We start from the raw sequence: 24,541 nt of genomic DNA, 5'->3' as shown, positions 1-24,541 counted from the left end.
GACCGGACTCCCACTTTCCGTGCTACGATTAACCTTCTTCAATCACATAACCAGACCAGTGGAAGAACTCGAGGCTACAACCGAAGCCCATGGTTATACCCAACGGGCCTATGAGGAGAAAAATCCAAGTGCCGATGTAATGGTGGTGCCAAATCCACTATGGGTAGAAGACATTAGGGGGGCAGTCTGTTTTACAGGACAGAGAGCGAACAGCATGGGGAAGTAAGAGTGTGAAATTCAACTCCCCCTCCCAAGAACGGCCGACCAGAAAGTCACCGCCGCTAACCCGGACCTCCAGGTGGAGGAGCAAGTGACATTCACGGTAAAAGCGTCCCTACATCACGACAAAGGGATGATCCCACCAAAAGGCATCCACCTAGTCTACGGGGATAAAGCTTACCCCTACCTGCCTAAAGGGTGGGCTGGGAGTTGTTATTTCGCCTTGGTATTTCTGGAAGCAAGGTTAAAAAACACACTTGCATGACTCAGACCGTCGGCCCAGGAAGCGCGAAATAGTATTAGAGACAATAAAAGGGCATTTGGTGGTCCTGCAGGATAGATGGTGGGAAAATGGTTTCGGTGCCATCCTACCAGGGGTGGGCACGATTATGAATAGTGACCGGAGAGACAAGCTTTCGCTAGCCTTGGAATATGTGGCTAATGTATCTATTGCCTACTACGCTGAGCTGACTGCCATGCTCGTTTCCATGCGGACGATGGTAATGCAAAATCGGGTAGCATTAGATTTGCTCCTCGCGGAAAAGGGAGGGGTCTGCGGAATGGTGGAAGAAGAATGTTTTGTCTGGATTCCGGACACCCGAGATGCCGGAAATAAGGCCATTGAGCGACTAAAAGCGGTGTCTGGAGCCCTAACCTCCGGCAGGATGGAACGTGAAGAGGGTTACGCATGGTGGAAATCCATATTCCAGGGTTGGGGAGGTTGGTTGCTACGCCTAATAGGGTCAGCGCTTTTAATCATCGTGGTCGTAATTTTTGGAGTATTTCTGATCAAACTCCTTCTTACCATTTTCCTAAAGAAATATTACGCAGCCTCACCCCTCACCCAGGCCATTATAATAATTAACAGTGAAATCTCGGAGGACGGCGAGCTGGCCCATAATGGGGAGGGGGCACTCAGGGACTCCCTACGGGATCACAAATAGATGTCATAAACCTGGACCTAGGTCTCCAACAGTTCCTCCTTCTAAGAACGGATGACTAACCCAGGAGAGAGTGCGTGTTTTTCTTTTGTCTTCTAGCGCAAGACGAGGAGCTTACACCCCGCCTTGCGTGTTCACATTGCTGCTCACTTACATTGCATCACATTTTATTATTAGTGATGTTATTGCTTTTGATATTATTTGAATAATACTTTAACAATAAGAATTTTGTGTAATCAAGCTTGGTGTGATGAGTGTGGCAGTAAGAGGAGTGAAAATGGCAAGTGTTGACCTGAGCCACCAGCAGTCAGGGACTTCTTATTTGGTGAATGTCAGTAGCTATTCACGGCATTCGCAAATCCCATTTGGAGGGGACGGGAGCCAAGGAGTGGCCAAAGCAGACACCAAATGGAGCCCCACCTGTTTGGTGAGCCAGGGATGGTAGAGCATGGTCAAATGGTAGATGGTAGACCAAGGAGGGACTGTGAGAAGTGATATTTGTGGTCATATTCGATCCATAGTTGAACATTTAATCAATAGTCAGTAGTTACATATTAGTTAGCTGTCAGGATTCGAACCTTGCTTTAAAAATGTTTCTTTAGAAAGCCTTTATGGTTCTTCCTGTTTTCTTCAGCTTAACCACAGCATGTCCTTGGGTGAACTGTTTCTGTATTGTATGTTGACATCCCACAGATTCCAGTTCTGAGACCTGCAAGGGTTTTGCCTTTGCTATCAACATGTGTCAGGGATGATTAGCCGTTTGAGTGTAGGAGGGTTAGAATTGCATAGAGAAAGTTGTTGTGTTGCAAGATCTGGGGTTTGGCCGATTCAACTTCCTCCAAGGCCCCTAGGGAGGGGGTGGGGGGATAGAGCCCACTGTCACATTAATTTCTTTATCTCTTAGTCCACACTTTTAGTCCACACCCAGTTCTGCTTTTGTGTGATTATATATATATATATGACAGTTTTGTAGTAAGAACCTTAATATGGTTTGGAGGCTCCTGACTGAAGGGGCCATTGCACCACATTCCGCATGCGTTGTGCTATCTTCTGAGATAAACCGTATTATTCGAGAATCCTCATTCGACACTGTCATCCTACTCGGCCGGGTGAAAGAGTCATCACAATTACTAGGTTGAAGGAACACATCGATCATTTGCAGCAAGTACCAGAATGTGAAAAATTTGTAGAGAATAGTTGGTCACGGTTTTGGAGTGAGGTTGCTGAAGATCTTGGAAGTGGTGAAGGTGTCGCGGAGAAAGGCAGTGATGACGGTGCAATGGGGGCAGGCAGTGATGGAGGTGCAGTGGATGCAGGCGGTGGTGGAGTTGCAACGGGTGCAGGCAGTGGTGGAGGCACAGTGGGTTCAGGCGGTGGTGGAGGTGCAGGCAGTGGTGGAGGTGCAGCGGGTGCAGGCAGTGGTGGAAGCGTAGCGGGTGCAGGCAGTGATGGAGATGCAGTGTGTGCAGGCAGTGGTGGAGGTGCACTGGGAGCAGGTTTGGTGGAGGTGCAGTGGATGCAGGCAGTGGTGGAGTTGCAGTGGGTGCAGGCAGTGGTGGAGGTGCAGCGGGTGCAGGCAGTGGTTGATGCGCAACGGGTGCAGGCCATGGTGGAGGCGCACCCGGTGCAGCAGAGTAGGGTGAATATACTGATTCTGGCTCACTTTTCCCCATGTAAATGAATGGGGGATTTTCAGCGATTCATATTTTTTTCCTTAAAAATAAACCCCCTTTTTATCCCAAGGTATATTTATTTGTCGCCCCTTTTAACCGAGGGACAATTTTTTAAATCAAATAAACATGCTGTGTGTGGGGAAGCGTGGGGAGTAGGATGAGGGGGGGGTGGGGTTTGTGTGGGCAGGGGTTTGTGGGGACGTTGGGACGTTGGGTCGTTGGGACGTTGGGACGTGGGGATGTTGGGACATTGGGAAGAGGGGACGTTGGGACGTGGGGACGTTGGGACGTTGGGACTTGGGGACGTGCGGACATTGGGACGTGGGGACGTTGGGACGTTGGGACGTTGGGACGTTGGGACGTTGGGACGTGGGGACATTGGGACGTTGGGACGTTGGGACTTTGGGACGTTGGGACATGGGGTTTGTGTGCAGGGTTTATGTGGGAGGGGCTTGTGTGGGTGGAGTCAAAAAGGGGCGGGGTCATAAAATTTCAATTTATCTTTGTCTTTTGAAATTCCTGTGAATAAAATGAACCTAAAATCTCTTCCCCTTCTAAATCATATATCTTATAAGTCCAAGGAACCGTATCTATTACATCAGCAATTTTAAAAAGTTTGTTCATCCATCGTTTATTATAACCCTTTTTAAAATGAGATTTCCATGTATATATTCTTACGATATCACCAACTTTGAACTTAGGTTTTCTGACATAAATCTCTTTTTCATATTTTAATTTTGTAAATGTTTCTGATGGTTTCATATTTGTTGATGTATGAATCATGTCATTATACTTATTCACAATATCCTGAATAAAAGATGACCATTGTTGTGAACCGAGTTGTGTGAATTTTTATATAGTCTCTGTTTTAATGTACGATTAAAACGTTCAACAACAACGGCCTTTCCTTCATTAAAGGTACTGTATAATGTAATGCTGTTATTTTTAAGAAAATTCATAACTGTCTTGTTATAAAACTCCCCACCCTCACCAGTCCACAATGTTTTAGGTTTTCTCTTACTTTTATTAAATATCTGTTGAAAGGCAAACATAAGAGTATTACCTGTTTTGTTTTTTAAAGGGACAACCCATGCGTATCTACTCCTCAAATCAATAACGGTTAAAGCATACTTGTACCCCTTATCATTATTGAGTTCAATCAAATCAGCAGACCAGATATAATCAACTTCATTGGAATAAACCTTCCTTCTATGAAACTTTGTGAATATTGGTTTATGTAATTCATTAGCTAATTGCTCTTCAGTCGTAATGTCATCATGAGAGCCTATAAGTTTTTTGAATTTCCAAGTCCAAGTTTCAATTAAGCACTGATCATCTTCTTCACGATGAACCGATCAACTTTTTCTCTTAGCTTTAGATTTCTTATCAGAGATAAATTACACAACATTTTGCTATCGGCTTCATGTTTTTCTTCCAAAGTTGTGGTATTCCAATAATCAATATCGTGCCTCATGCACACTTCATCAACTCTAATGATGGGCTTACTCTATGATTTAGGATTGTCTGCCTCATCTAATCTTTTATCCAAGTTTGTGCCTGGACCACAGAAAGAATACCCTAGTAGATGTAATTCCTCTGGTATTCCAGTAGTTGTAAATTTACTTCCTGATAAAAACTTTTGTATATCTCCTCCGAGTTTGTGTTTGGAGACAAATTGGTTTTCTTTTGAACCACACACCGAACATATACCTTTTTGTATAACCCTGTTATTTTTACTTTTGAAATATGAAATATTTTTAGTATTAGTTTTCTTTTTATATTTAAGACAATAACTCATTTATTTATGAGAAAAATTGCTACAGAGTGCGAAAACCTTTTTAGTTTCCAACATGCACATTTGAATCTTAATTTTTAAAACATAAAGAATCCTTAGAAAAGTCTTTACTCTCTCCTCCATTTATTTAAGAAAAAAAATGAAAAACTTGAATTAAAATCAATATCTTGCCAATGACAATAGTCTTATCGAAAGTATTGCAATTAGACTTGTCAATTCTTTGTTTTCCTCCTCGGTGGGTTGAGTTATTTTCTGTAATACCCCCAATCTTTTTTTAATCTCACTGGTTACCATATTTTCATATTTATTCAGTCTCGCTCTTTCCTCCCTCTCCTCCTTCTCTCTCTTCTCCCTCTCCTCCTCTTTCTTCTCCCTCTCCTCCTTCTCTTTCTTCTCCCTTTCCTCCTCTTTCTTCTCCCTCTCCTCCTTCTCTCTCTTCTCCTTTTCCTCCTTCTCACTCTGCTCCTTCTCTCTCTACTCCTTGTCCTCCTCTTCTCTCTCTTCAACTCCTTCCTCGTCCCGTACTATCCTTGAATAGCTTACACCCCATAGAATATCATACATATTGTTGCGGATTCGCGCCCGCCGGCGTGCGGACGGCCACGTAACTCGAATCGCGGCACGTCGCCCACCAGACGGACAATCCAGTCGTGACCCTCTCGGACTAACGCCAGGAACCAGTCACGGGTGGACCTTTCGGTCTCACCGCGATCGTGCCAATCGGCCCCCGCGTGGGATAGGGTTGCTCGCCAAATTCGACCTACCTAAGTACCCACACGGAGGGTAGACCGGGCGATCACACCTCGCCGCAGGTCGACTTCGGACACGGGCCACTTAAGCGACCCGTTCCGTACTATCGGGATAACCGAGCGGTGTTATTCGTCGGCCTCGACGGTTCGATTAATTATGGGGCGTCTTAGCCCACGACCAACCCTTTACGTGAAGCAAGATGGGGATTCAATGAAAGAAATGACGAAGCGAAGCGGGAAAACAGTTCAACAATAAGCACATTTATTTCGCGATGAACGGAAAGCACACATATACAATTCCACCAAAAGCACATGTAAAAGAAGAAGACAAAAAGCAAATGCAACAATGCAGATCTATCCGACTACCGGGCACTCGGCAACACTTATACAATTTTACTTCACAGACGGCGCCGACAACACATATTCCCAAAGCAAAAGAAAAGAGAACCACCCTCCAGGATGAGGGGGTAGGCGGGCCTGGGGCCGAGACCGTGTCGGGCCTACCCGTCTGATGATGAGACGCGAAGTGGCGGTGGTGCCTCAACTCCGCGGGCCTCGCGGACAGTGGCTGGCAGGGGGTGGGAAGGGGGCCCCCTTTTGTCGCACTATCTCAGCGCAGGGGGAAACAGGAGGGGGTTGCTGATGCTCGGGGAAAGGAGGATTTCACAAAATCTTGGGTCCCGCGACGAGCGTCTCCACCACGACCTCGGTCGCGCCGCCGGCCTCTCCCTCCGCAGTTCCCCGAATCCGACGCGAGCACCCCCTCAACCGCCTTCGCCGCCGCCGCCTCTCCACAGCTCTGTCCTCTTCACTCCGACTCCGCGAACTCCCAACTGCCCCCCCGACTGACGAACGCAGTCGTTTTTATAAGCCCCGTGGCTTCGCTCTTTTACCCTTGACCCTCTGCCTCCAACCCTTCACCTCTCTTGCTGGCTCCCCATTGGCCCGAGGAAAAGTGGACGTGAATGCTTTTTGATCCATTAATTTGCATATAGCGACCGCCCTCCAACACCCTGGAGGTGGGGCCAAATCGCCCCTCGCTCACCGATTGGACGGAACAAAAGTGGGCGTGAGTCGTTTTGATCCGTTTTTCTGCGGAAAGTCCGCGATGCTTTTGAACACGCTGCTCGGTGCGCGCCCTACACGAGTCCACCATTGGTGCCCACGAGTGGCGCGAGATGACGGTGATGCGATGGTGGCAAGTTGTGACGGTAAAGGTCGTGGCGGTTGTGGTGAAGCGGCGTTGTGGTTGGTGGTTGTTGTTGTGATGGCTGTTGAGACGTGGTTGGTGGTGGTAATAATGGCGGCTGGTCCAAAATAAAGATAGTAAAAGAAAAACGGCTATCCTGAAGAGTCGCAGCCCTCATGAATGACATTTATTCCCTCTAGACAACGGGTTTGGGCCTAACTACACATATACTTACTATTACCGAGATATCTCACCTAATGGACCTGAATGGTGGTTTGCGAATTTGGTCAACCACAACAATATATTCCTCAGCATTTCTTGTTATTCCTGTATCCAAATTAATTTTTTTACAACAGGAAACCAATAAAATTTCTTTTGAATTTCGAAAAGAGCCTTACGTTTTCTTAACTTTATAATTTTTTCATTATTTAACATTCTAATTAAATCCAAAGTTGTTGTTGTATTAACATCAGCATAATGCCAATCTTTGAATGAAAATACCTCATTCTTATGTTGTAGAACATATTTATTAAAATACCAAATACCCTTTTCTTGAAGGTATGCTTGGACACAGAAATGATAATTTTCTTGAGGCCTTCTTGCTGTCATTTATGTATTAGAAATATATATTAGAATAATATGATGACACGAAACACCTCCCCATCTTCCCATAGTTAAATCATTTTGTATTTCCTTACTTATTATATATAATCCTGTTTTTTGTGTTTTGATGATATAAACTAGGGCAAAACCATTATTATATTTACCCTTATTAAATTATTTTATTTGTTGTTTATTAATCGTGCTTCCACAAAACTCATTCTCTATACCAAGTGGATAATATTCTTCCTTACGAAACTGATTTAATTGTTCCAGGTCTTCTCGGTCAATTTTAAATGACCAATTACACCCTAAATCATTCATATCATACCCCCATTGTTCTATTCTCAGACAAATGATACGCCCTTCTTTATAAAAAATTATTTTTATTCGAACTGTGAATTCTGTATGACCTGGAGATAAAATCAACACTTCTGTATCGTTAGAATACAAGGCCGTTTTATTTGAGGATATATATTGTGATAAATCACTTAATCTCACCAAGTCATTAGCGTCAGTCGGGCTTGGATAATTGTTTAATTTATAAGCATTTTTCATATTAATATTTTTTGTTATATTATATTTATGTCATTCAGCCTGTGCCTTTGTGTAATAATTTGATAAATCAATATCCAGTTCTTGGGATAACCAAAGATAGAACCATCTTTACCAACATGTCATTTATATTAGATTAAAAATAATGTCATAAATTTTTTTATTTTTGTTGAGTTGAAATAACACATATGGACATAATTGACCAGAATACTTAGAATTTAATTCTTGGACTTGAAATGTTTGATAAACACCATTCTTTAAGAATTTTATGACTTCAACAGGTGGTGGAAGACCAAAACTATCAAAATAATATTTGTCTTGACTATTAAAAATACAAACCCAATGAGAACCGTTGCCATTATTATCTTCTAAGTTCAGAATACTATCCTTTGTATGTTTAGGCATGTTTGTTAATTCATCTCTCATACAAATAACCACATTATGAATTTTTAATTTCGTACAATATTTGACAAGTTGTAAATTTGATGTTGTATTCTTTCCAAATTCTTTAAACCACTCATCAATGCCCATTTATTTATTAGAAAGATATAATCCATTACCCCTTTTAGTTAATTTTACACCTGCTTGTGCGATAGAAGAAAGCATATCTCCAACTAACAATCTCACTTTGTCAGGCAGACCTTCAAGCTTTTCAGCAAAATCTACAATTACACCACTTCCACTAATTTGTTTCTCCAACTCTTTGATATGTCTTTCCAATTCTTTTTGAGCCCGGAGTGGAGCTTTCCTTTCGTTGGCAGTTTTCACCGCTGTTGAAATACCACTCGTCAATGCTCCAACCGCACTTAAACCAGCAAATAAAGGAATTAGAAATGGGAGAAATCCTCCACTCGTCTCTCTGATTGAATATTTTTTCAACATTGGTTTTGTCATTTTAATTTAAAGTGAGCCAGTATCGTTCAAGATTTTAACCTGTTCTCTTGTGAGCAAAACATCAATTCTTACTGCTCCTTTTCTCTGAATTGTATTAACGTTAATCGTACAAGGCTTTTGATTTTGAAGACAAGATGAGAGTTTATTAAGATTGATTTGATTAACATATACTGCAGTTGGTACTTTGCCACTCATTTATTTAACAAAAAATTATGTGAGACTAATCACAACACCATTATGTGTATTAATCTGTAATTCTCTTTCTTCCAAAAGCAAACAATATGCATCAACTTCTTCACTCTCTCCTCTTTCAATGTATAGGGAAGTATCCACTCGATTAGTCTTTATAGTTTCCTTTTGGGAACTCAGGTCAAACGCATAGATTGTATACAAACTTTTAAATGCTGTCATATCCAAAATAGGTTCTTTATTTTCATTATTTTCACACACCTTTTGGTAAGACTTGTATGCTTCAGCAAAATCATTTTTTTCCCAATTAATTTCCAATCTATCTCGTGGATAAAATGTTCCATCGAGAGAAACAAGGAGTTGTTTCACCTTAGCATTATCACTCAATGCATTATTATTATCAGGAGCAGTATCGCCATCTAGTTTTTAAAAAATGATCTACAGATATTGTGACTTTCCTTCCAGAACACCCAAATTCCACATGTAAGTGGTTTGGTTTAGTTTAACATGTTGACATCTTCTTTTGAGGTATGATACAATGAGTGGTTTCTTTGAGTTAAGTATTCTGTTCAACATCTCTTTTGTTTTAAGATTCGGAGTATATTCACGAATATCCCAACTCATTTCATCAATTACAAATTTATTCTGATCACCAAAAGCACTAGCGACACCAAAAAGTAATCTATTTTCATTATCATTCCTTTGTAGTTGAAACCTAATTTTAAGACCATACAGAACTTTATCATGATCACAAAATCCAAATATACCTTTAAGAGGAACTGCCACAGTAAAACTATTAACTGCTTTTGTATCAACATTATACGCTACTTTCCTTTGAGTATATCCAGGATCTGTGGTTGTTCCCATTGACATATCAGGAATAAAACCTTTGACAGCAACCTTTCCCATTCTATTACTGAATGTATATCATGTAAATTTCATCATTTCAGATACAGCAGAGACATAATCAACCGCTTCAACTTCTTGTGTTCCAATGTACAAACAAACACTATCAAACATTTTCCAGAAGAAATCATTTATGAGTGTAGCGTTTGTGTTATTCCCAGCCTTAGTGAATTTAAATTTACACAACAAGAAACTTTCGGATAGATTCAAATAGGTTTGTTGATTATTTATTTCAAAACGTTTTGTACAATTTGCGTTCCAGTCTGTTCCAGTTATTGCACTTACGTCGAAGTAATCCTCTTTTTTAGTGGAGTTTGAGATGATAATAGTATCATCCAAATCATAGATACTATCAATTGCTTCCATACTTGTATTTATTTTGGAAAAAAGATGCTAAAACTTTTGAAACCCTGACCCAAGTATTTGAATTATTTTCTGTCGTTCTTGGGGAGACAGCTGAGTTTTGCCTTTCTTAATTTCTTTTATTGCTTGTAATTGATGAGATTCCTTTTGGGCATATTTTATGCTCTTTACAGCACCTGCTACATTTCTCACAGCAGAAGCAGTTGAACCAATTCGGTCTTTATGTTTAAGAATAGTTGAACCGATACCCATTAAAGTATCAATTATCCCATCTCCTCTAAATTGATGTCCGACACCCCTTTGTCTCTTAGGTTTATAGTATCCTCGATCAAGAAACATACCTTCACCCTTGTAGTATGGGGAAAGGAATATCCCATCCCCTGTAATTATTTTATATTTTCTCAACTCGTGTTTCCTCACAATAACCATCGTACTTATTTTTTGGAAAATTTCACGTAGGTGAATTCTGATGGATATAACTTCTCCATTCAAATAAATCATATGATTATCTTGGTCGGTTATCCTAAACTTTACTCTGTGTATGGTTTTTCCTGACACAGGGAGATAAACCAGATTTTTGGGTTCCATATTGAATTTATAACCAATTCGGGTTGAGTATGCACTGAATGAAAATATTGTATTTGTTTTTATTCCATCATTATAAGCACCATCAATCAAATCACAGTGAATTAAGACTGAATTTATTCCTGAGGATATTTGAATGACATTATCACTGTAAAACATCCCATTAGTTTCAATCTTTTTTGAGGAGAAACTCAGTAACTCTCTAAATGAATTATCTATTGTGAAATCAACCTTGTAGTAATTTTTAAGTTTAATCATTGATTTTGCAGTATGTTTTTGAATATCGATAACAATATTTTTTGGTTCATCACCCTGTTCTTTCATAAGACGAGCAATTTCAGAAGATATTTGAGAAATCTCATATGCTCCGGGTGAAACTGTTATCGTTTTGTATCCACTTCCCGGATTATAACTAAGCTTGTCATTTTTCTCAGTTATATTAAATAAGGTATTATAAGTTTCCATGGACAATAAAGATGCCTCATATTCTTTTGTTGGGTCAAGTTGTAGTGGGTATGGGAATGAACATGTGTGGTCGCTTGTTGTGAAATTAAAACTCATTGTACTTCTCATCTTATTTAATATGAGATAAAATGTCTTTATATTGAGATTTATCAATTATTTTCATGTTCATCAATTGGTCTAAAATGGCTGATGCTTCATTAAAACAATTGTTATTTCCAGCCTTCTTACTACTTAACAACAATAACAGTCTATTAACTAATTGCGATGGGTAATTTAGAAGAAAACTAATGCCTGAACCAAGGATACTTAAAGCCTGAATAATATGTTTCTCCTTCTCATTCTTGCTACGTTTACCAAGAAAGACTAACCCTATAATCAACAGAGTTCAGCAGATCAATATATACTCTATCATCATTATTTTCCTTATCGAATGGTTTATCAAAATACTTTGATTCATTCCTCACAGTTGAAGCTTGTCTTCCATCTTTTGTGAGAAGAAACATTAATCTGGGGGTTAGTTTAACAAGGGATTGAGCAGATCTCAAGAATCTTAATTCATCATTAAATATTAATACCTTTTCTTGAACAAGATGAAATATTGCTGGTTGTTCTGTTGGAATGAGTCCTGCTTTGGTTTTTGATTCCGCTGAATATTCATTGTTTTGAAGAGCATTCACAATACAAGCAGGGGGGTGATTAATCTCTTCCAGTTGTTGAAATAATCCTTCATCATCATATTCTAATTCCCCAAAGTGCTCTAATTCTTCCTCCGTCATTTGATCAAAATCTTTTGAACATTTGAAGTTTTTTAGGAGTATATTCTACTGTGGGAACTGTGGAAACATCTTAAAATTTTTCTTGGGAAGTTTTTAAAAGTGGTTCAACAAATTTCTCTTGTTTTCTTTCAAATGCTTCTTCGCCCGTTAGTTTCTGTCTTCGTTTCTTCTTTATGTCTTCCTGTTGTTTTACAACTTTTGAAACCAACTTTTAATGTTCCTTAAATCTTCTTGCTCTTTCTTTCGTATCCATTTATTTATTGGAAAATATCATTTGAAGCTCATCTTGTTTCACAACAACATATGTATATTTTTCAGTCGTGTGCTTCATTTAATCCACAAATTCTTTTTTACTGCATAATGTAGAACAAGTGTCTCCCCAAAAATTGTTTATATCTATTGAATTTAACTTGAATAAAATTGAAGTATTTGCATTGTTTCTGATGGAACGACGAGGAAGTTGAAAGTATGATTGACTAAGATAAATACAATTACAAGACGAATGTCTCCGTCTTGTGTAGTAGCTGTCCATTACCGTTTGGTTTCTCTCATTAACACAATCATCAAAGATAACGAGGTTCTTTTTTGATTTGTCCAAATCTTGGGGAGACGGTATATCATCCGTATTATCACTAAGAATAAAAGTTATCAGTTTTGATTTCTTTTTACATCTCTGTGTATCGCAAAATAGTTGTATTATATCTTCAATGTTATAATCATTTGGGTTTTTTTAAGTTTAAATAAACCGATTATATCTTCTTTTTGAAGACCAGCATTAAAAACTTGTGAGAGTAGTTGGTACTCTGGTTGAAAACTCGACTTTGTGAAAATTATTAAATTATCATAATCTAAAAAGTTGGGAGTCAGGAGCATCTTCAAAAGTAAGCAGGTTTTTCCGCATCCGCTTGAACCAACTATGAGACATCTTAATGAATTTGGAAAATTTTTATGATTGTTAAATTTGATCTTATTTTCCCAAATGGGTAAAAAAAAATCATTTATTTATATATTTAGAAAACAGGTTATTTAATTTATTATTGGTTTTTTTAGAAACTAGATATTTTATCCTAAGTTCAGGTTTAATTTCAAGATAATCCAATATTTTATTTATGCAATATCTTGTGTTGATATTTTCCTGAAAATGACATCCATGAATAATATATAACAACAACACTTTGAACATTTCTCTAATACGTTCAGTTTCTTCCCTTGTAAGGAAAGGTGTGTTATCACCCTCATACTTTACATTCATTTCTCTAATCAGTCTTGTAAAGTAATTCATTTTTGGTGGAAATCTAAAAGAATTATTTTCCTTTTCAAATTTTTTATTATCATTAATTAGAAGATAATCACAGAATATGCATTGTTTATCGGCTTTTGAATCTGTGTTTAATCCCACTCTATCACACGCAGGACAATTCTCAAATTTGTCATATGGAGAATCAGGGAAGTCTAGCATATTTATAAAGTCAAACTTTACTTGAACTGAAATTCATCTATACTTTCAGTTGCATATTGACTCATATTTAATAATATTATCATCGACATCTATATACTTTTTTCATTTCCAGATTCAACTACAACATTTTATATATTAAAGGTAATTTTAAAATGTTCCTTAACTACTCTTGAACGAAATGTCATTTCACCTGATATATTAACATCCTTTATTTCATCAGGATTTACATCTTTAGGGTTGTTGAAAAAAATACAAATTTCTCCTTGCATATTACAGATGGTCTTATCTTTTCTCTCTAATGCTTCATCCATAAGGTTTTTATTTTTTGATACCTTTTCTTGTTTCATTGCTTTTTCTAGTTTTGAATATATTACCAGAAGGAGAGGAGAAACTTTTGTTTGAGATACTTTAATTGTTCTTCCAGGTATACTAAAAGCCCTTCCACTGAAGGAAATTGAAGAACTCATCTTATCCACCATAATTGTTTTTATGCAATTGTTGTTATATTTATCTTTGTTCAATTTAACATCCTTGACATATTTCTCAGTATCTTTTACAAATGAAGAGATTGATCGAAACTTGTCTTCTGGGTCTTGAAACATTGTATTTGTTAAGTGAAAAAAGTTGGAGGATAAAATGGTTTTAAGCAGATTCACCTATTAATTAAACAAAATTTTCATGAAGAAAATTTTCGTTTAAGCAAAGTTTTATTATATAAATATGGTGAATACAATGTACTGTGGTGTTTTTAATCACGAATATAAATATTATAAGAAATACCTTCAAACCAACAAACATACATTTAATCTATTTCATCAAACATCTCCTCTTGAGTTGGAAAGAAAACATTGTGATATCTGCTCAAAAGATGTTTTGAAGAGTAGTTATAATCGACATCTTCAATCACAAAAACACAAGAAAAATGAGTTTAAAGTAAAGGGAGACTATTATATTGAAAACACTGATGGGGCATTTAAAGGGCATATAAAAATAAGGATTTTTTTAAATTTGAAGAACCCGGTCCATCATCAATAGCTGAATCAATTGAAATAGTGAATCCTGATGTTGAAAAAGTTATTAAAAAGACATTAAAAGAAATGAAAACTTTAAAGTTTTTTTTGGGAGTGAAAATAAATATGAAAAGACAAGATGAAGAACAAACTCCTTATATGAGAACAGATCTTCATTCTATAACATCATTTCAAGATTTTTTGAATAGTGGAGTTTATGAAGAACTATCAATACAAGAGGAGGATATTGATAATACAGTGGTAGGAAGTGCATTTAATATTGAAAAAAAAACATCTTTTTAGATATACACATTCTAAAATCAAACCCTCTTAAAGCTTCTTCTGACATTGAATTACCAAAAGAAATAAAACTAAAGAAGGAAGTTGTTAATATTAAGAGCAAAGATAATAAATGTTTTCTCTGGTCTGTTCTTGCTCACTTACATCCTCCAAATTGTAATTCAGAAAGAGTAAAACAATATATGAAATATGAGACTACCTTGGACATTAAAGATTTTAAATTCCCAATGCCACTTACAGATATTCCTAAATTTGAGAAAAAGAATAATCTTTCTATTAATGTATATGAATTAACGGATACAGAGTTCAAATATTAAAAATTTCACACAACTATAAAAATGAAGAAACACACATTGATCTTTTATATTTTAGTGTTGGAAAGAATTCCCATTATACATACATCAATAATTTATCAAGATTAATCTCTTCTCAGGTGTTCAAAACAGCACACAAAATATATTCTTGTAAGTGATATCTTCATTCATTTCATACAAAAGAATGATTAGAATAACATTCAAAATATTGTAGTAATCATAAATCAGCTGCAATTACAATGCCCAAACCTGGTAAAAAGATTTCTTTTGAAGATTATAATAAATCTATCATGCACCCATTTGTGATATACGCTGATTTTGAATGTATCCTTAAAAAGATAAATACTGCTTCTCCTAATCCAAAATAATCATATACAAATAAATATCAAAAACATATTCCTTGTAGTTTCTGTTATTATATCAAATCATCTGTTGGAGAAAAGTACAATAAACTTGAACATTATAGTGGAAAAAAAGCTTCACAAGAGTTTGTAAAACGATTAGAAAAGGATTGTATAAGACTAACTAAATTAATGAAAAAAACAAATGAACTGATGAAATTAACCAAAGAAGAAAAATTAGAATTTAGAAAGAACAATATCTGTCATATTTGTGAGGAGGAAATTGAGGAGTCTAAAGTTAGGGATCATTGTCATCTTACTAGTGAATATAGAGGTCCCGCTCATTCCTGTTGTAATCTTAATTATAAATTTCCTTCTTTTATTCCAGTCTTTCTTCACAAGAGCGCCAACTATGAAACACATCTATTTATAAATGAACTTTCAAAAACACCAGGGAATATTTCTGCCATAACAAACACAAGTCAAAAGTATATTTCATTTACATAAATGATATCCACAAAACCTTTAATTCGTAATAGGTTTCTAGATTCTTACAAGTTTATCGGAACACCACTAGCCAACCGAGCATCAAATCTAAGCTCCACAGGGTCTTTTCCAAATCTTAATTCATTCTTTTCAAAAGAGGAAATTCTAACTAAAGAGGAAATTCAGATTAAAAAGAGAATTCAAAGTAAAGAGGAAATTCTAATTAATGAGGAAATTAATGAAGAAATTCTAACTGAGGTTGAAATTCTAATTATCAAGAAAATTCAAACAATGAATGAAAGTCTAACTAAAGAGGAAATTCTGATTAAAGAAGAAATTCTGATTAAAGAGGGAATTCTAACTTGAGAGGAAATTCAAACAAGGAATGAAATTCAAAGTAAAGAGAAAATTCTTACAAATAAGGGAATTCATCCTTATGATTATATGGATTCATTTATGAGATTTAAAGAAACATGACTTCCTTCAAAAGAAAGTTTCTATAATAATCTTTATGAAAAAGAGATAAGTGATAAGGAATATAAACACGCACAACAAATTTGGAAAATATTTAAGATAAAGAACCTTGGAGAATATCATGATTTGTATCTAAAAACAGATGTTTTGTTGTTAGCTGATGTGTTTGAAGCTTTTAGATCACTCTGTCATGATAAAAATTGTTATGGATTAGATCCTGCCCACTATTTCACAGCTCCTGGTTTAGCTTGGAGTGCAATGTTGAAAATGACAAAACAAAATATAGATTTAATCAGTGATGTAGATATGCTTTTGATGGTTGAGAAGTCTAAGAGAGGTAGAATAACAAAGGATGTTCAAAAAGATATGCTAAAGCAAATAATAAATATCTTCCAAATTATGATAGTGAAAAAGATAGTAATTATTTGATGTATTTTGATGCTAATAATTTGTATGGATGGGCAATGTCTCAATCTCTGCCTTATGGTAAATTAGAGTGGGTGGAAGTAAAGGATTATGAAAAGGCTTTGATGAATATTGTTATTTCTTCTCAAGAGGAATTGAATGAGGAAGAAGAAGGTTATTATTTTGAAGTTGATTTGAGGTACCTGAGTGATCTTCATAATAAGCATAAAGACCTTCCTTTTGCATGTGAGAAAGAAACCCCAAAGAAAGTATGGTTACGTGATTATCATAAAAGTTTTAATATTAAAGGCAAATCAACAGAAAAGTTATTAACAACATTCTATGATAAAGAGGGATAGGTTTTGCGCCAGAGAAGCTTGAAACAGTTTTTGAGAGAAGGAGTGAGAGTAGCTAAAATTCATAGAGTTTTAAAATTTAAACAAAGTTCTTCGATGAAAAAGTATATTAAATTCAATACAGATATGAGAACAAATACAAAAGTAAAATTTGAAGGGGAATTATATAAATTGATGAATAATGCTGTCTTTGGAAAGACAATGGAGAATGTTAGAAACAGGCAAAACATTAGATTTGCAACATCTTGGAAAGAAGCTTCTAGATTGATAAATAAACCAAGTTTTAAGAGAGAAGAGGTTTTTTTCAGTGAACTTTTCTGCTATTCATATGGAAAAGGATAGGATTGTAATGGAGAAACCAATTTATATTGGAACAGCAGTTCTTGATTTATCAAAGATATTGATGTATAATTATTTGTATAATGACTTAAAGAAAGAGTATGGTGAAAATGTTTCACTGTTGTATATGGACACTGAAAGTTTTATCCTAGATATAACAACTGATGATGTTTATAAAGATATGAAGAAAAATATTGGAGTATATGATACAAGTAATTTTAGTAAGAAGAGTGAGTTATTTTCAAAAAAGAATGAAAAGGTTATTGATAAGTTTAAGGATGAGTTGGGTGGTAAAGTAATGAGTGAGTTTATTGGATTGAAAGCAAAGGCATATGCTTATAAGTATGGTGATCAGATTGATAAGAGGTCAAAGGGCATAAAGAAATATGTAATAAAGAAATCAATAACTTTTAGAAATGGTTATAATTGTTTGATGAATAAGAAAGAATAATATAGGAAAATGAATACAATAAAAGTTATAAACATAAGATATATAGTGAAGAAGTAAATAAAAAGGCATTAGGAGCCTCTGATGATAAGAGATTTATTTTAGATAATGGAATAGATTGTGTTCCATATGGATATTGTATGATAGAGTGTATATAATAGATTATGTTTTATTTTAACGATGGGAAGATGGTTTATGGTTTTTAATGGCTACAGCCGCGTTTTTTCACAATATATTGTTACGAATTCTGGCCCGCCTGGCGTGCGATCGGCCACGTAACTCCAATCGCAACCGCGTCACCTACCAGACGGACAATTCAGTCGTGACCCTCCTGGAACTATCGCCAGGAACCAGTCACGGGTGGGGGTTTAACCTCACCACAGCCCAGTCCGCATTCTACCCGCGTGAAATAGGGTGAATCGCCGAATGTCTATACCTATGTTCCCGCGTGGGTAACCTACTGAGGGGCTGCATCGTGCCGCAGGTCGGCCTGGGACACGTACCGCTTAAGCGGTCCGTTCCGTACTACAGTGATAACCGAGCGGTGTTATCGCCGACCTCGACGGATCTGATTCTCTTTACCGGGCGTTCAAAACCCACTATTCATTCCACGATGCAAGATGGCACTTTCAAAGGGGAAATAGGACACGCCGAATGGGATACGTTTCACACAAGGACATTTATTATAAAGCACAACGCAAGCAAGGACGGTCATGCAATATACAAGCAAGGAAAAAGCATTACCACCGACTATAATTATTATGTACAAGCACTTAGAAAGGTTTACTTCGAGGACACGGCGCCACAGCATTCATTGAAAAATAACAGGAAAAGACCTCCCTTCAGCGACCGTCGAGTCCCTCTCCCACGATCGTCAGCATGGTCGCGCCTGGTTCCGTCTTTGGCACCCCTCGTCCGGACACGCAGGTCCACCAGACAGCCGGCACTGCTGCACCTCCCGTCCGTGTCTCCACCAACAGGCCGCTCGCCAGACCACGAGCGCAGGACCGAGAGAGGGAGAGAGAGCTGCACCGAGAAGAGGAAGAGGCAGAGAGGGCTTTCAGACCAGAGAGAGAGAGCGAGCTTGACCTTGGCCACCAAGTGAGAGGAAGCGAGCTCTACCCTGGCCACCAAGAGAGAGAAGCAGTCGACCCCGACAGAGAGAGAGGAAGAATCCAACACGATGATCCAGGCAGGAGAGAGCCGAGCCCGCGCGCGGTCCGCCCTATATAGCGCGGGGCTCCGCTCCTTCGCTCCACCCCCTTTTTGGCTCCGCCTCTCCTCTTGCCCTTTCGAGAAGCTCCTCGAAAAGGGGCGTTGCCTCCTCACGGCCGCCTCACACCCCATATCCACCAATCGCCAACGAGCTCTCGCAGCCTCTCCCGTCAGCCGCGGCGCCGCAAAAAAGGCAGGAAAACTCGCGCGCCGTTGTTGGCCTTTCACGGGGCCTTCGTTTGAAGTCTAATTCTCAAATAATTCTTAAACTAACTCAAAGAGTCGCAGCCTGATGAATCACACGAATACCCTTGAAACAATGGTGGGGAACTATCTGCACATAAACTTACCGGCATAACTGATCTCAGGACCTTTCTGGTGTTGTGCAAATTTCCACAGTTGTAACAATATAAATGGTCAAACCAAGTATTAATCAAACTATTAAAAGTATTCATCAAAGAGTGGAGAAAATCTCAGTCTTGGTAAATAAATGGAAAACATAATGAATGTGAAAAATATCAAATCAGTTTTATTGAAAAAATAACTAAAACAAAGGTAAGTAAAACAAATAAGCGAATCAATTTAAAAACTAGTAAGTTAGAGGATGTAAAGAAAAAAATAAATATCCTTGAATGGACTGAAAACTTTGATGGTCATCAATTGAACAATGAAAATACAATTTATTATTATCTCAAAATTATATGTGGCTCAGGAGGTGGTCAAACAAGAGCATTAAGAGAAGTTTATCATTTCGTAATGATACAAAAGGGGTATCTTAAAAAATATAAAGATTCAAATGTTTTATTTTTAATTATTTTAGATGGGGATTATTGTGCAAAGAAAATTAAACTATTGAAGGAATTTGAGAATGAACAAATCTTTATAGGTTCAATGAGTGAGCTAAACAACATGCATTGGTTAATTAAAAAAAATTGTCCACCCATCCATACAAGCTCCACCCGCACATTCACCCATCCACCCATCTATTCACCCATCCACATCAAACCTCATCCACATAAACCCCTCCCAACGTCCCAACGTCCCCACGTCCCCACAAACCCCTGCCCACACAAACCCCACCCCCCCTGATCCCACTCCCCACTCTTCCCCACACACTACATGTTTAATTAAAAAAGTGTCCCTCAGTTAAAAGGGGAGACAAATAAATATACCTTCGGATAAAAAGGGGGTATATTTTTAGGGAAAAAAATATGAATCGCTGAAAATCCCCCATTTATTTTCATGGGGAAAAGTGAGCCAGAATCACTATAGTCACCCTACTCAGCAGTGGTGGAGCACAGCGTGTGCAGGCAGTGGTGGAGACGCAGTGGTGGATGTGTAGTGGGTGCAGGCAGTGGTGGATGTGCAGCAGGTGCAGGCAGTGGTGGATGTGCAATGGGTGCAGGCAGTGGTAGAGCCACAGCCGGTGCAGCAGTGGTGGAGCGCAGCGGGTGCACGCAGTGGTGGAGACGCTGTGGTGGAGGTGTAGTGGGTGCAGGCAGTAGTGTATGTGCAGTGGGTGCAGGCTGTGGTGGATGTGCAGCTGGTGCAGGCTGTGGTGGAGGTGCAGCAGGTGCAGGTTGTGGTGGATGTGCAGCCTGTACAGGCAGTGGTGGGGGAGCACTGGGTGCAGGCTTCGTGTATGTACAGAAAGAGGAATTTGTTGAAATGAGGTGTGGGAGAGTTTTTGTGGGTGATGAGACAATTAAATATGTCGATTCTTCACTTTGCAGGAAGGGTCGTAGACATGGAATTCTGTGTAGTTTTGAAAGAGTGGGAGTTTGGGACATTGAAGAAAGGGTAAAAAAGATATTGTATCGGGTCATGGCAGGAAGAAGTAGGTTGTGGTACACTGAGGAGCGAATGATGTCGGGAAAGTTTACTCAGAGGTTTTGAAAAATAGATACAGGATATTGGGTAAGCAGTTGAAAGCAAAGGGTTGTGAGGTCATGTTTTCTGGGTTTCTCCCAAGAGTAGGACACGATATAGAAATTATTAGCAGACCAATCGACTTCAACCAATGGTTTGAAGAATGGTGTCGGGAGGAAGGTTTTACATTTAAGAAGCAGTGGGAATCATTTCAGGGACAAAGGAAGTGTTTCCGGAATGATGGCCGTATATTAACTAGAAATGGGGGAGCAAGGTTTGCGGTGGAAATTGAGGAAGGAATGCAGGCTTTTTTTAGGTCAGCAGAGGGTGGAGAAGGTATTAAGGAAGGAACTGATGATGCAATTGTGATGAGTAAGGGCAGGCAGGAAAATAAAATTTCAGGAAGGGAAAAGTTAAATATCTTCTATTCCAATGGCAGAAGTTTAAATACTAAGATGGAAGAGCTTGAAGCCAAAGTGGATAACAAGGAGTACGATATAGTTGCAGTGAGTGAGACATGGTTTCAGGAGGAGAGTAACTGGAGGACAGGATTAGAAGGCGACAAGGTGTATTTGTGTGATAGGAAAGAGAGAATAGGAGGAGGAGCAGCAATCTGGGTAAAGGACAGCATTGCATCAAGAGAAAGGGGTGACATTAAGGAAGGAATTGATCTTTGAGGATTCTGTATGGGTAGAGATTGGGGATTTTAAAAACAGCAAGATACTGGTATGATGCTTTTATTGGGCTCCGGGTGTGAAGGAAGAGGAGGAAGGAGTAGTACATGATGAATTCAAAAGGGCATGTGGTAAGGGAAGAGTATCGATTATGGGGGATTTTAACTTGCCAGGGATAGATTGTGTCCAGAAACAGGGAAAGGGCAGAGCAGATGAGGATTTCTTAGCTTTACTCCAGGATTGCTTTATAACCCACTTTATAACCCAGTTTGGATGGATGAGGGAATGGCAGTGGAAGTATTGTTGCGAATCTGGAAACCATTCGCCTTCACACATACAGTTGACCCAAAGTTTAGTTATTTCGCTAAGTATATGTCGATAGTTAGAATCTCTCCCCTATTTCTAATGAGAATTTCATGTGTGTGCTGCGAGTTTCTTTCTAGTTAGTCCAGGGGAGGGATAAGAATGGTGGCGAGCTGTCTCAGCGGCGGTCTTTTTCGGGGTTCCTTGGTGGTCGGTGGTCGTGTTGGTGCTCATGGTGGTGGTGGTCATGGTGGAGGTGTTTTGTGGTGCTCGTGTCATCGTTTGTCGTTCGTGGAAGCCAGGATCTCGTTGGATGCTGGGTCGTGGGTTCGAGTCCTACCGTGGTGGGTTGTGTTTGAGCGCTCGAGCTGGGGATCCCCGTTCCCGTCCACGGACTCCGAGCTCCACAAGTTCGTGTCGGTAAAACCGCATGAGGCGGCCAGGTACCCGGCCAGACTCTGACCCTCAGCTCGCCTTCCATCAAGAGCTGAAGGGCCGAATAAAGACCCACGAGGTCCATTTCTTTTTGGGTGTGTGTGTGTGTGTGTGTGTGTGTGTGTGTGTGTGTGTGTGTGTGTGTGTGTGTGTGTCTGTGGCCAGTCTGAGAAGTAGAAATTGTTTAAGTGATTGCCATTGTACATTTACCTGCATCTATATTCTTGATTAAGTCTGCTCTGTCTGCCCATTGTAAATAAATAAATAAATGTTAAATGTTCCAGTTCCTTGTCTGTGTTTTCTTCCATTGACCCAGTATGGTTCGGGCTTGAGAATTAGGGAGGCCGATTGTGTCGTAAATTGTGATTTGGGCCGGCACGGCTTTGATAATTCCCGCTCGGTTACGCCGGATCCGAGTCGGTAACAGCGCCTCGGTTCGGACAAAGCCGGCCGAGGGTATGGCTTCCCCGGTATCTAGAAGGCATGGGTACTTAGTCAAATGGGAATAGACAAACAAACCCTATGCCCACGCCATCAATATATTGGTGTCCACGGTCCATTAAGCGACCCGTCTACTTCAGAGTTATCCGAAGTGACGACCTTCAATTCTGGTGTTCGGTGGGAGACGGCCCAACTGCTCCATCTAGCAGTCGTCCTTGCCACCGAACCCGGAACCACAACAAATTGGCGTCAGGAGCGCGATTCGGACCCCTTCGCCTCCATAGAGAAATTCACAGGACTCGGATCAGGGGTGCGTGGTGCAGCACCCCCCCCCCTATTCCCTCCAAATTAAGAGCATTCAAATTTATTGTCAGGACGAGCCATGGCGGGCCAAGACGGACTGGAGCGGGTGGGTTCAGACCTAAGCTTAGGGGAATCCATGGTCCAGGACGACACCTCCATGCAAGAAGACGACCCCCACCCCCCTCCCCCCCCCCCCGTGATCGAACCCAGAGGTTGTAATGGGCGTGGGAGGGCGGCGTATGACCCTCTCCCCTCAGTCAAATCCCCCCCCCCCTCCGATCCCTGCCGGTTCCGCACACCATCATGGCGGTTCGGCTCCGCCGAGTCTACTTGACATGAGCCAGTTGTTAGAAATATTAATGCAAAGAATGGATGCGAATGTGCAATGAATGGAGAGCCAAATGGAAACGAATGCGCAAAGGATGGACCGGAATGCGAAAGAACACAACAACAAAATGGACCGGAATGTGCAAAGAATGTATGAGATGAGAGATGATATGCAAACCCAGAGAGGGAAAATGCAGAGCATGGGGTTAAACCTGCAGGCGAGTCTGGAGGAGGTGAAAGGCAAAATGCGGATAATGGACTGGAAAATGGCGCCTGCACGTGGAGGAACGACCGTGTCAGGGGGGAGTGTAACGGTTGTTCGGACCTCAATGGAGACAGGCAAGGTCGAAGGGATGAGCGATGCCGTAATAATTGGGGGAGAGGCCGCTAAACTCGTGCAACGGATGACAGAAATAGTAACAGGACACAAGGGGAGACGCAGGATTTACAAATCATGACGAAAACAAAACAACCTCTGTCCACCTTTGGTGGGTGGAGGTAATGGACTGTAATTATTTATGGGCAAATAAGCTGTGAACATCCAAAGACTATTTCGTTTTTTTTAGTGAATGAACAAGGCTGGAAGAATGGCATGGAGTTCCACATTCTCGAATCGCAGCCATCCAGCCAGGGTTCGAATTTCGGACCAGCTAAAACTGTCAGTGGTGTTTTGCAGGTAGGAAGAGACTTTCCATGTGTGCTGTCCTTCAGATGGAAATTAAACTGGGCATCCCATCTCTCAACAATAGTTGGTGAATGTTAACGCTCGCATGGTGTCCTTCACGAAGGGTTTTTCACGACTTATCGCTGACCCCCAAAACAAATTACAAATTATTGCCCTCACATACAATGCAAAATTGGCACACAATGCAACAGCAGGTGAGGTTAATAATTTGTAATTTGCAACAGTGGCACAGTCATGCTTCCAGTAAAAATACAACCAGTCGCCAAAGGCTGCCAACAAAATAAATCAATGAATGAGTGAATGAACACAGTTGCTGCTCTTCGTTGGTTCTTGCATTCTTCCCTGCTTCACTTGACGTTGCAGGATTAGTTGCTGTGGTTGCAGTTCCAGACTTGGATGGGGTTGCAGGCATTGGAGATGATATCTTGCAGTCTGCCGACTTCTGTTTGTTGTTTGGA

The sequence above is a fragment of the Eptatretus burgeri genome, chromosome 4 (assembly GCF_056783735.1).
Source record: "Eptatretus burgeri isolate ZD-2024b chromosome 4, Ebu_testis_v1, whole genome shotgun sequence".
In the NCBI taxonomy this organism is placed as follows: Eukaryota; Metazoa; Chordata; class Myxini; order Myxiniformes; family Myxinidae; genus Eptatretus; species Eptatretus burgeri.
This window is presented reverse-complemented; position numbering follows the sequence as displayed.